The 10,306-nt window shown below is 44.3% G+C and overlaps 1 pseudogene; it reads right to left on the reverse strand.

The window, feature by feature from the left end:
* Positions 1–3,354: 3,354 nt before the first annotated feature.
* LOC126952861 (protein MEMO1-like) lies at positions 3,355–4,399 on the reverse strand (annotated as a pseudogene).
* Between the last annotated feature and the right edge of the window lie 5,907 nt (positions 4,400–10,306).

Consider the following 10,306-nt stretch of genomic DNA (forward strand, 5'->3'; position numbering starts at 1 on the left):
GGCCTTATATCTTTGGCCCAGATTTGACATAAAAATAACCAAAAGTGAATCTAAATAGGTTTTTAAAGGAAATTCAAGTTCATTTACAGGATAAATAGAGGGTACCACAGTCCTATCCTGTTTTCCCCTCTCCCTACCCGCTACATTCTGCATCCTGTCCCCACAAATGTATTAAGTTGTTACAAAAATAAACACTGGATGCATTCTTTTTAAATTTTATTATTATTATTATTATTATTATTATTTTGGAGAAGGAGTCTCACTCTTGCCCGGACTGGAGTGCAGTGGTGCCATCTCAGTTCACTGCAACCTCTACCTCCTGGGTTCAAGTGATTTTCCTGCCTCAGACTCCCGAGTAGCTGGGATTACAGGTGCCCACCATCACGCCCAGCTAATTTTTGTATTTTTAGTAGAGACAGGTTTCACCATGTTGGCTAGGCTGGTCTCAAACTCCTGACCTCAGGTGATCCTCCCACCTCGGCCTCCCAAAGTGCTGAGATTACAGGTGTGAGACAATGCACCTGGCCTAGATGCCTTCTTTAAGGAGGAAATAAGTTATACCCATAGCTAGAATGGAGGCTGTAGAGTAGGGTATCCCTTATTTAGTTTTGATAAATGTGAGAATTCTTTGGTTTCCAGCAGCAGAATCTAACATTGGCCATGGCGTAAATTGCATAATCCAAGGGAAGTGTGGAAAACCAGGCTTGGAAATGAATTAGAATGGAAACATCTCTATGTAGCCAAAACCACGATTCAGACTTGCCTGGGTAGAGCTGTGTATATATTTTCTAAAAGCCTATTTCATTTTTATTCTATTTATCAGGTTGCTTGGGTTTCAAGTTCTATGAGAAAGCAGTTGTTTGGGTTGTTTTCTGCCCAGAGAATCTTAATACTTCCACCAGACTTTACTCAATGGGGAAGATAATTTCTTAAAAAAAAAAAAGTGGGCCGGGCGCAGTGGCTCATGCCTGTAATCTCAGCACTTTGGGAGGCCGAGGCGGGCGGATCATAAGGTCAGCAGATCGAGACCATCCTGGCTAATATGGTTAAACTCTGTCTCTACTAAAAATACAAAAAAGTTAGCTGGGTGTGGTGGCGGGCGCCTGTAGTCCTGGCCACTCGGGAGGCTGAGGCAGGAGAATGGCTTGAACCCGGGAGGTGGAACTTGCAGTGAGCCAAGATCGTGCCACTGCACTCCAGCCTGGGCAACAGAGCGAGATTCCATCTCAAAAAAAAAAAAAAAAAAAAGTGACGTGCTATTTCCTAAAAAAGGAAGTAGGAGTGCAGGGCACCATCAACAAATGAATGGATGAACAAAAGGTTGTACATAGAGATGAAATAGGATATTATTCAGCCTTAAAAAGAATTGAAATTCTGACACACGCTACAATATGGATGATCCTTGCAAACATTATGTCAAGTGAAAAAAGTCAGAAACAGAATCAATACTCTATGATTCCACTTATATGAGGTTCCCAGAGTAGTCAAATTCATAGGAACAAAAAGTAGAATTGTGGTTCCCAGACCTAGGGGAAGAGGAGAATGGGAAGTTACTGTTTAATAGGAACAGAGTTTCAGTTTGGGATGAGGAGAAAGTTCTGGAGATGATTGATGATAATGGTTGCATAACAATGTGAATTTATTTATTTATTTTGAATTGTGTAGCCCTTTGTTAGCAACTGAAATAGAAGGTCTCTGTTGTACAACATGGGTAGTAATTGACTATAACTGGAGATTTATTATATATAATACAGACCATTTATAAATGCAATTTCTTTATTGAAAAGCTTCCACCATTTTTGTTTGTGTACAATTTGCAAAACTGTTCTGAAAGTGGAATATATGTGCACAAGTCTGTGAAGAGTGCAAATTTAGGATATGGTAAATGCTTTACAAGTTACTTTCAAAAAGCTGTCTGCCACAACCGAGCCTTTACATTGTTATCTTTTTTTAATCAAAATATTTTGATGCCAGCCTTCCTTCTGAGAGGTGACAATGTGCTAGCAGGCCTCACTCTCAGCACCTCCTCGGCCTGGGCATCCACTCTGGCAGTGCTTGAAGAGCCCTTCAGCCCACCACTGCACTGTGGGAGCCCCTCTCTGGGCTGGCCCAGGCTGGAGCCAGCTCGGTCTACTTGCCGGGAGGTGTGGAGAGAGAGGTGCTGGCAGGAACCAGGGCTGCCCGTGGTACTCACAGTCCAGCGTGAGTTCCGGTGGGCACGGACGTGGGCTCAGCGGCCCGGCACTCCAAGCAGCCAGCCGGTGATGCCGGCCCAGGGTGGTGAGGGGCTTAGCACTCCGGCCAGCAGCTGTGGAGATTGTGCTGGGTCCCCCAGCACAGCCGGCCCACGTGCACCGGGCTGGAATTCTCGCTAGGCCTCAGCTGCCTCAGGACCTGCAGCCTGCCACGTCCGAGGCCCCACCCTCCGTGGTGGGCTCCCATGTGGCCCAAGCTTCCCTGACGGGCGCCCTCCCCTGTTCCCTCGTGCCTGGTCCCATTGACCGCCCAAGGGCTGAGGAGTGCTGTGTGGCTCAGGACTGGTGGGCAGCTCCGCCTGCAGCCCCAGTGAGGGATCCACTAGGTGAAGCCAGCTGGGCTCCTGAGTCTAGTGGGGACTCGGAGAACTTTTATGTCTAGCTAAGGGATCGTAAATATACCAAGCACCCTGTGTCTAGTTCAAGGTTTGTAAATACACCAACAGGTACTCTGTATCTAGCTAACCTAGTGGGGACTTGGAGAACTCTTCTGTCTAGCACTCTGTGTCTAGCTAAAGGATTGTAAACGCACCAATCAGCACTCTGTCAGAACAGACCAATCAGCTCTCTGTAAAATGGACCAGTCAGCAGGATGTGGGTGGAGTCAGATAAGGGAATAAAAACAGGCTGCCTGAGCCAGCAGCGGCAACCTTGTTCCCCTTGCAGAGTGTGGCAGCTTTGTTCTTTCACTCTTTATGGTAAATCTTGCCGCTGTTCACTCTTTGGGTGCACACCGACTTTATGAGCTGTAACACTCACCCTGAAGGCCTGCAGCTTCACTGCTGAAGCCAGCAAGACCAGGAGCTCACTGGGAAGAATGAACAACTCCAGACGCGCTGCTTTTAACAGCTGTAACACTCACCGCTAGGGTCTGCAGCTTCACCTCTGAAGTCAGCGAGACCACGAACCCACCAGAAGGAACTGCAGACACATCTGAACATCTGAAGGAACAAACTCTGGACACGCCATCTTTAAGAACTGTAACTACGAGGGTCCACAGCTTCATTCTTGAAGTCGCAAGAGCAAGAACCCACCATTTCTGGACACACTACCATTGCCCTAAACTATAAAGCATTTTTTAATGAGTTGAAATCAAGGAAGGACTATGCCTACTAGAAAAAAAGAGAAGAAAGTTCTATTAGTTTGAGGTTTCATAATCCCCCCAAACCAGGACCAATATCTTGGTAAAAGTTAGGCTAGGACCCTAGACTGAGTATGAGAATGTGCAGGTGGCCTCCCTGAGGATTCAGAGCTTCAGTGGACCGTGAGTGCTCCAGCTGCATAAGTGCTGAACTGTCTTGCCAATTTCTACACTGGTTTGACTGGGCGTAATTCAAAAACGAAAAGCTCATATTCTTCCATTTTTCTGGAGCTCTGTGATAGCATTTAATAATACCCCAAAGGGATGTCTTCCACATATAATATTATGGTATTTCCTCAAGTAATTGCTAAAAGATATAGGGTCTAATTCTATAATACACCCATTTTATCTAGATACTCAATGGATCTATAAGTCTCCCCCTGGGATTCATCATAGTAACTGTAATGAAACCTTTGACACCAATGGCAAAAATCAGAAGAAACTACCAAGAAATTACTAGGATCCGCTAGATATTTACTGAAGAGTTTTCTGAATTCCTGTTCTTTTGACTCACTCAGAGCTCCAACCAGAATAGGGATAATGGTAAACTCATTCTTATGGATTTCCATGGCTTTATGTGTGTAAGGCAAATGCATTTCAGTGCTATGTTCATATTTTGTCTCAGAAACATGCGTTCAAACATTCCTGTTTTCCACAGTTCTCTGTAAATCTTTTGGTCAATATGAAGATGATACAGAGATGTCCTGTATATATCCACACTGGAAAGTGCACATTGAGAGAGGGACACATGATGAGAAGGCCCAAGGATGAAAATTCTCTGGGTAATAGACGGATCCACTTGTTTATAAGCATGGGTAGCACAAGACCCACAGTACGTATATCCTGCATGGAGTGCAATAATGGCTCTAGCAGGTCTTTTTGTAGACTGTACTTGTGAAAGCCAACCTTCTAGCTGTGCATTCAGCTGTGGTCCTGAGGCTGAGTACCAGCTCCCAGCATGACTGACTTCCCGGCAGACCACTTGATTGGACATCTTGATGCCTGTGCCACGTATGGTGCACGAGGATAAATCAACAATGTGGGTATATTTAATGCCACTGAACTGTACACTTAAAAATTGTAAATTTTATGCTACGTATATTTTACCACAATAAAAATAAAGAGCCAGAGTTAATCAGTGTCAAGACATGGAGACTGGAAGGTCATGGTCATTGGAAGAAAAGGCCACCTGGACTCCTGCAAGCTCCAGCGTTTCTGTGTATCTTTGGGCAAGTCCCAAAACCTCCCTGAACCTCTTTTTCTCAAGGATAATAACACCGGCCCTATTACCTACTTCATAGGAACTGGATGGTACTGTGAAAGTATTTGGTAAATGTTAAACATTCTGTACAAATGGAAGGCATTAGCGTCTGAGGGAATGGAAAAACTCTTTGTAAATCCGTATGTCAGTGGCCTGGGTGATAAGTGGAGACCACCATCCTTAGGTTAGTATTCCAGGTGGATTTAAAGGGTTTGAACAAAAAAATCAGAGCAGGGCAGGAAACAGTCATTTATGTACATGCTACAAAATCTAAATTGGCCTGAATTGCCCTACTGTGCTGCCACTCCATTAGGGCTTTACAACCCTCGGTGGAAGGCTCAGCCGTATCCATAACTTTCGTGAAGCAGCTGGTGTTTCCAGCTCAGTGTCTCTAAATGGCCTGGCCAACAATGGAGCTGTTAATGAACATCCATAAAAAGCCAATAAAGGGTGCCTGTTGGATGCATATGACCTATGTCTGGTACAGGATTTGGGCAAATAAAATAATGATTGGTTCCAGGCACAATTCCAAAGTTTCAGCTTTGGAAACCAAAGGTCTATTTCTATGCTAACTGCTTATTTGCTAACATGAGACCCAAGGTACAGGGTTGGAACAGATTTCATCGCAAAAATTCTTTTTTTTCCTTTTTGAGATGGAGTCTCACTCTGTTGCCCAGGCTGGAGTGCAGTGGCACAATCTTGGCTCATTGCAAACTCCACCTTCTGGGTTCAAGCGATTCTCCTGCCTCAGCCTCCTGAGTAGCTGTGATTACAGGCGCATGCCACCTCCCAAGGCTAATTTTTGTATTTTTCATAGAGACAGAGTTTCACCATATTGATCAGGCTGGTCTTGAACTCCTGACCTCGTGATCTGCCCAACTTGGCCTCCCAAAGTGCTGGGATTACAGGTGGGAACCACCACGCCTGGCTCATTGCAAAGATTCTTCTGGTCCTGATTTCTGCCTAAAGTCTTCAGAGAGGGACCATTGTTAGAGTTATGGTTTGATCAGCCTCTAGGGTTATTGAAAGAAATGCTAGTACGTTTACAACCTTTGGGTAGAGTTTTCTGGTCATCCTTCAGTGATAGGATTTGGCTTTTTCAGTGTTTATGCATAGAACACAATTCCAACACCTGCTGAGCGGGTGCTTGGGGCTTCAACCCTAGTTCTGAATTACATGTTTCCTCTTAACTCGCTGAGGGCTACCTGGCTTTAACACTTTCTCACTCTTGTGTCCTTAAAGGTCCTATTCTTAAATTTTCATTTCTTCCTTTTGAATTTGACTGTTACATAACTTTTATCTATCTCTATCTCTGTCCACACACACACCCTTAGGTGGCTTCTCCTTCCAATGACTGTGACCTCCCATTCTCCCTGTCTTTGCAATGTTTGACTCTGGCTGTCCTTGTTATTTTTATTGTGGTAAAATATACATGACATTTACCATTTTAACCATTGTACAGTTTAGTGGCATTTAGTATATTCACACACACACGCACACACATATATTTCTACCCATTCTTTATGTTGGGAGTGGAAGGAGAACTTCCTATACATGCTCAATTTTCCATTCTGGTGGTTTTGATGTTTGGCCATTCAGAGAACCTGAGAGCCAAGATGGCGCTGCCTTAGGGAGCTTGTTGTATCCTTCTGGGGCTGATGATTCCATGGTGGCCAGTCCATGACCATTTGGAGTCACTGTAGCCTATTAGGAGGAAAGGATTGGCCCTACTCATTACCATATGACTAGCCTTTTCATGGCATTGGAATTATTCATTTTTCTTGGTTGAAAGTGACTTCATTTCTGTCTGTCCAGGAATAGACAGACCAGAGTTGGGGTTGGGTATTAGGGAGAAGAGACATGGTCAAGAGAAAGATATGAAAGATTTAGAAAGAGGAGCAGAGAGGGGAGAGTAAGAATGAAGACAAAGAAAAGAGAAAGGAAGCTCAGGGGAAATCTGGATGGTCCAAGACAGAGAAAAGAGGAAGAGGAGTTAGGATGGGTGGGTGGGTGGAGGGTAGGAGATGCTACTTGCTTCTCTGCCTGGGAAGGCTCAGCTTCCAGCAGCAGCCAGCCTTGGTCTGTGGTTACATCTGGATGTGGCTGGTGGCAGGGGAACACCTCTCTAGTCCTGTCTCTTCATTTGTCAGACACATTCAAAGTCTAGCTCAGACCCTGGAGTCTGCCTCCATGTGGCCTGAGGGGAGTTCATTTTCAATGAACCGGTCATCTGGGGAAGCGACTGGTTGCTATTTTTCACAATTTCTGTCTGGATATCGACTTTAGGGCAAAGCTGCTGCAACCACATTTGTGTTCCTTTTTGAGCTGGAGTGGGGGCATGCAGGGGCAAGTTTTCAAGCCGCCCCATTTCTGTATAGCAGGAATCATTATTGAAAAACCAACCTGCAAATGTTTGTAACAGAAAGGTTTTGACAGTGTTCTTGAATGTTCTTGAAGATCTAAAGAAGCAATCTATCTGACTGACCTCCTGCATTCAAATGATCTGCCATACAGGTCTTGCTCCACTGCACAGAATTAATGTGTGGCCTCTGAATTGCCATGAATTCCAATTAGTTCCTCTCTTTAAACAGCAGTTTTTGGTGTCTGGTGGTATTTAGAAACTTCTAGCACCCCATTCTATTTATAAATTGCTTTTATAACCAGAGGATTTAAAGACTGAAAGAGACCTTAGGAATGCTTTAATGAAAAGAGCACTTTTCAATTCCAACTTCAAAATCCATTTGTCTGTGACCTTGAATACACCACTTAACTTCTGCATGTCTGATTTTGCTCCTCTGTAAAATAAAATGCTTGAACTAACTATGGAGTTACTTTGGTTCTCACCTTCCTTTATGCATTGCTCCACTGTTACTTCCCAGTGAGTAGTTCCCAGGGAGAGGCTCTGAGTCGTTAAGTGCCCAGGCCAGACCACACCCCAAGTTAGAGGCAGGTCCCCCCAGACCCTGCCTCGCGGCTCTTCTCGCAGGATGTCTCCACAACGCTCTGGGGAGCAGCGCTGTCCAGCTCATGGAGAAGCCCAGAGGCCAGAGAGGACCCACACCAGCTCCAAAGAGTCAGCAAGAATGGGGTCCTTGTTCTGCAGGAAAGGGACCTAGATCCCAGAACTCACCATGCTTGTTCTGGGTGCGTTTCTGCTGAGAGGTGTGTTTCTCTGCCATGGAGTAGGGTCTCTCTCACCTTAGAGAGAATGAAGGTGAAGGTTTTCCAATCTGAATGCTAACACGTTTCAAACTGAATTTGATATCTCTTTAGACCCATTCACCCATAGTCCAGGCTATTATGACCTCTCTGCTCAGCTTAGCTGACTGGACATGTTCATACAGATAGACCCTGGGCCATGACTTACCGTATCAGACAGTAAATTCCTTACTCATGTCCTGCCCCAACCGAGCTGCTCCCCTTCTATGTTTTCTACATCTGTCAGCACAGTTCACGGTACTAGCATGGACGCAGTGGCCCAAGCCAGGCTCATCTGAAGTCATCTTTGATTTTCTCTCTTCCTGGCCACTTTCACCAGTTGGCCTCTGTATTCGTTTCCCAGGGCTGCTGTAACAGAATACAGTAGTCCCCCCTTATCTGTGGGAGATATGTTCTGAGACTCCATTGGATGCCTGAAGTCACTGATAGTACCAAACCCTATATATACTGTGGCCTTTTTTTTTTTAATCTGATAACCGAGCCAGCTCCTCAGTGATTTGCAGGTGGGCAATGTCTACAGCATGGATCCGCTGGACAAAGGGATGATTCATGTCCTGGAAGGATGGAGTGGACAGTGTGAGATCATACCACACTACTCAGAATGGTGCACAATTAAAAACGATGAATTGTTTACCTCTGGAGTTTTCCATTTAATATTTTCAAACTGTAGTTGACCACACATAACTAAAACTGTGGAACGTGAAGCAGTGGATAAAGGGGAGCACTGTGCCACAAACTGGGTGGCTGAAAACAACCGAAATGACAGAAATGTGTGCTCTCACAATTCTGGAGTCTAGAAGTCCAAGACCATGTTGTCAGCAAGGTCATGCTCTTCCTGAAGCTTGCAGGGGAGAATTCGTTCTATGCCTTTCTGGTAATCCTGACAATCTTTGACATTCCTTGGCTTGTAGAGGCATCGCTCCTGTCTCTACCTCCATCATCATGTGACATTCTCCTTGTATGTCTGTATCTCTTCTCTTTTTATAAAGGCATCAGTCGTATTGGATTAGGGCCCCCCTAACGTGTGAATATGACCTCATCTTAACTTGATTACATCAGCAAATACCCCATTTCCAAATAAGGTCACATTCATGGGTACTGGGGATTAAGAATTCAGTATACCTTTTATGGGACACAATTCAATCCATGAGAGCCTTTAAGTCCTGTTAATTCAAACTGTTGACAATTTCTAGTCACTCTCCTCTTCTTCATCTTCACAGTCATTCTCTTTGTTCCTTATCTGGATTTGTTCAAAGTCTCCCACCAGTTCTGCTCTTCCTACCTCCACACTGGTGGGATAGAAATCATCTTGCAAGAACTTTGGGAGATTATTATTATTTTTTTAAATAGAGTGCTGGAAGTGGAATTGTTGGCTGAAAAGGCATATGTCTTTAACATTTTAATATACACTGACAATTGTCATCCAAAGAAGGTATTTAAATTTGTAGTTAGTTATGTCTTGTATATGGTATATCCCCATCAAAACTCATGTTGAGGCTAGTCCGTAATGTAAAGGTGTTGACAGGTGGTGGCACCTTTAAGAGGCCCTTGGATGATGAGGAATTCACCCTCATGAAGGGATTAATGCTGGCTAGAGAAGTGAGTGAGTTCTTGCTGTCTTGGGACTGGATTAGTTACTGTCACATTGGGTTGTTATGAAAGGTGACTTTAGGGCCAGGCGTGGTGGCTCACACCTGTAATCCCAACACTTTGGGAGACTGAGGTGGGCAGATCACTTGAGGTCAGGAGTTTGAGAGCATCCTGGCCAACATGGTGAAATCCCATCTCTACTAAAAATACAAAAATTAGCCGGGCATGGTGGCAGGCACCTGTAATCCCAGCTACTCGGGAGGCTGAGACAGGAGAACTGCTTGAACCCGGGAGGCAGAGGTTGCAGTGAGGTGAGATCATGACATTGCACTCCAGCCTGGAGGATAAGAGCAAGACTCCATCTCAAAAAAAACAAAAAAATGATGACATGTCAGCATGTCAAAATGTAAAGTCCATTGATGCTAGGAAGAAACTGCATCAACTAGCAAGCAAAATAACCAGCTAATATCACAATGACAGCATCATGTTCACACATAACAATATTAACCTTAAATGTAAATGGACTAAATGGTCCAATTAAAAGGCACAGACTGGCAAATTGGATAAAGAGTTGAGACCCATCAGTTTGCTGTATTCAGGAGACCCATCTCACATGCAGAGACACACATAGGCTCAAAACAAAGGGATGGAGGAAGATCTACCAAACAAATGAAAAACAAAAAAAGCAGGGGTTGCAATCCTAGTCTCTGATAAAACAGATTTTAAACCTTCAAAGATCAAAAGAAACAAAGAAGGCCATTATATAATGGTAAAGGGATCAATTCATCAGGAAGAGCTAACTATCCTAAATATATATGCACCCAATACAGGAGCACCCAG

Source organism: Macaca thibetana, chromosome 4 (assembly GCF_024542745.1).
Source record: "Macaca thibetana thibetana isolate TM-01 chromosome 4, ASM2454274v1, whole genome shotgun sequence".
NCBI lineage: Eukaryota > Metazoa > Chordata > Mammalia > Primates > Cercopithecidae > Macaca > Macaca thibetana.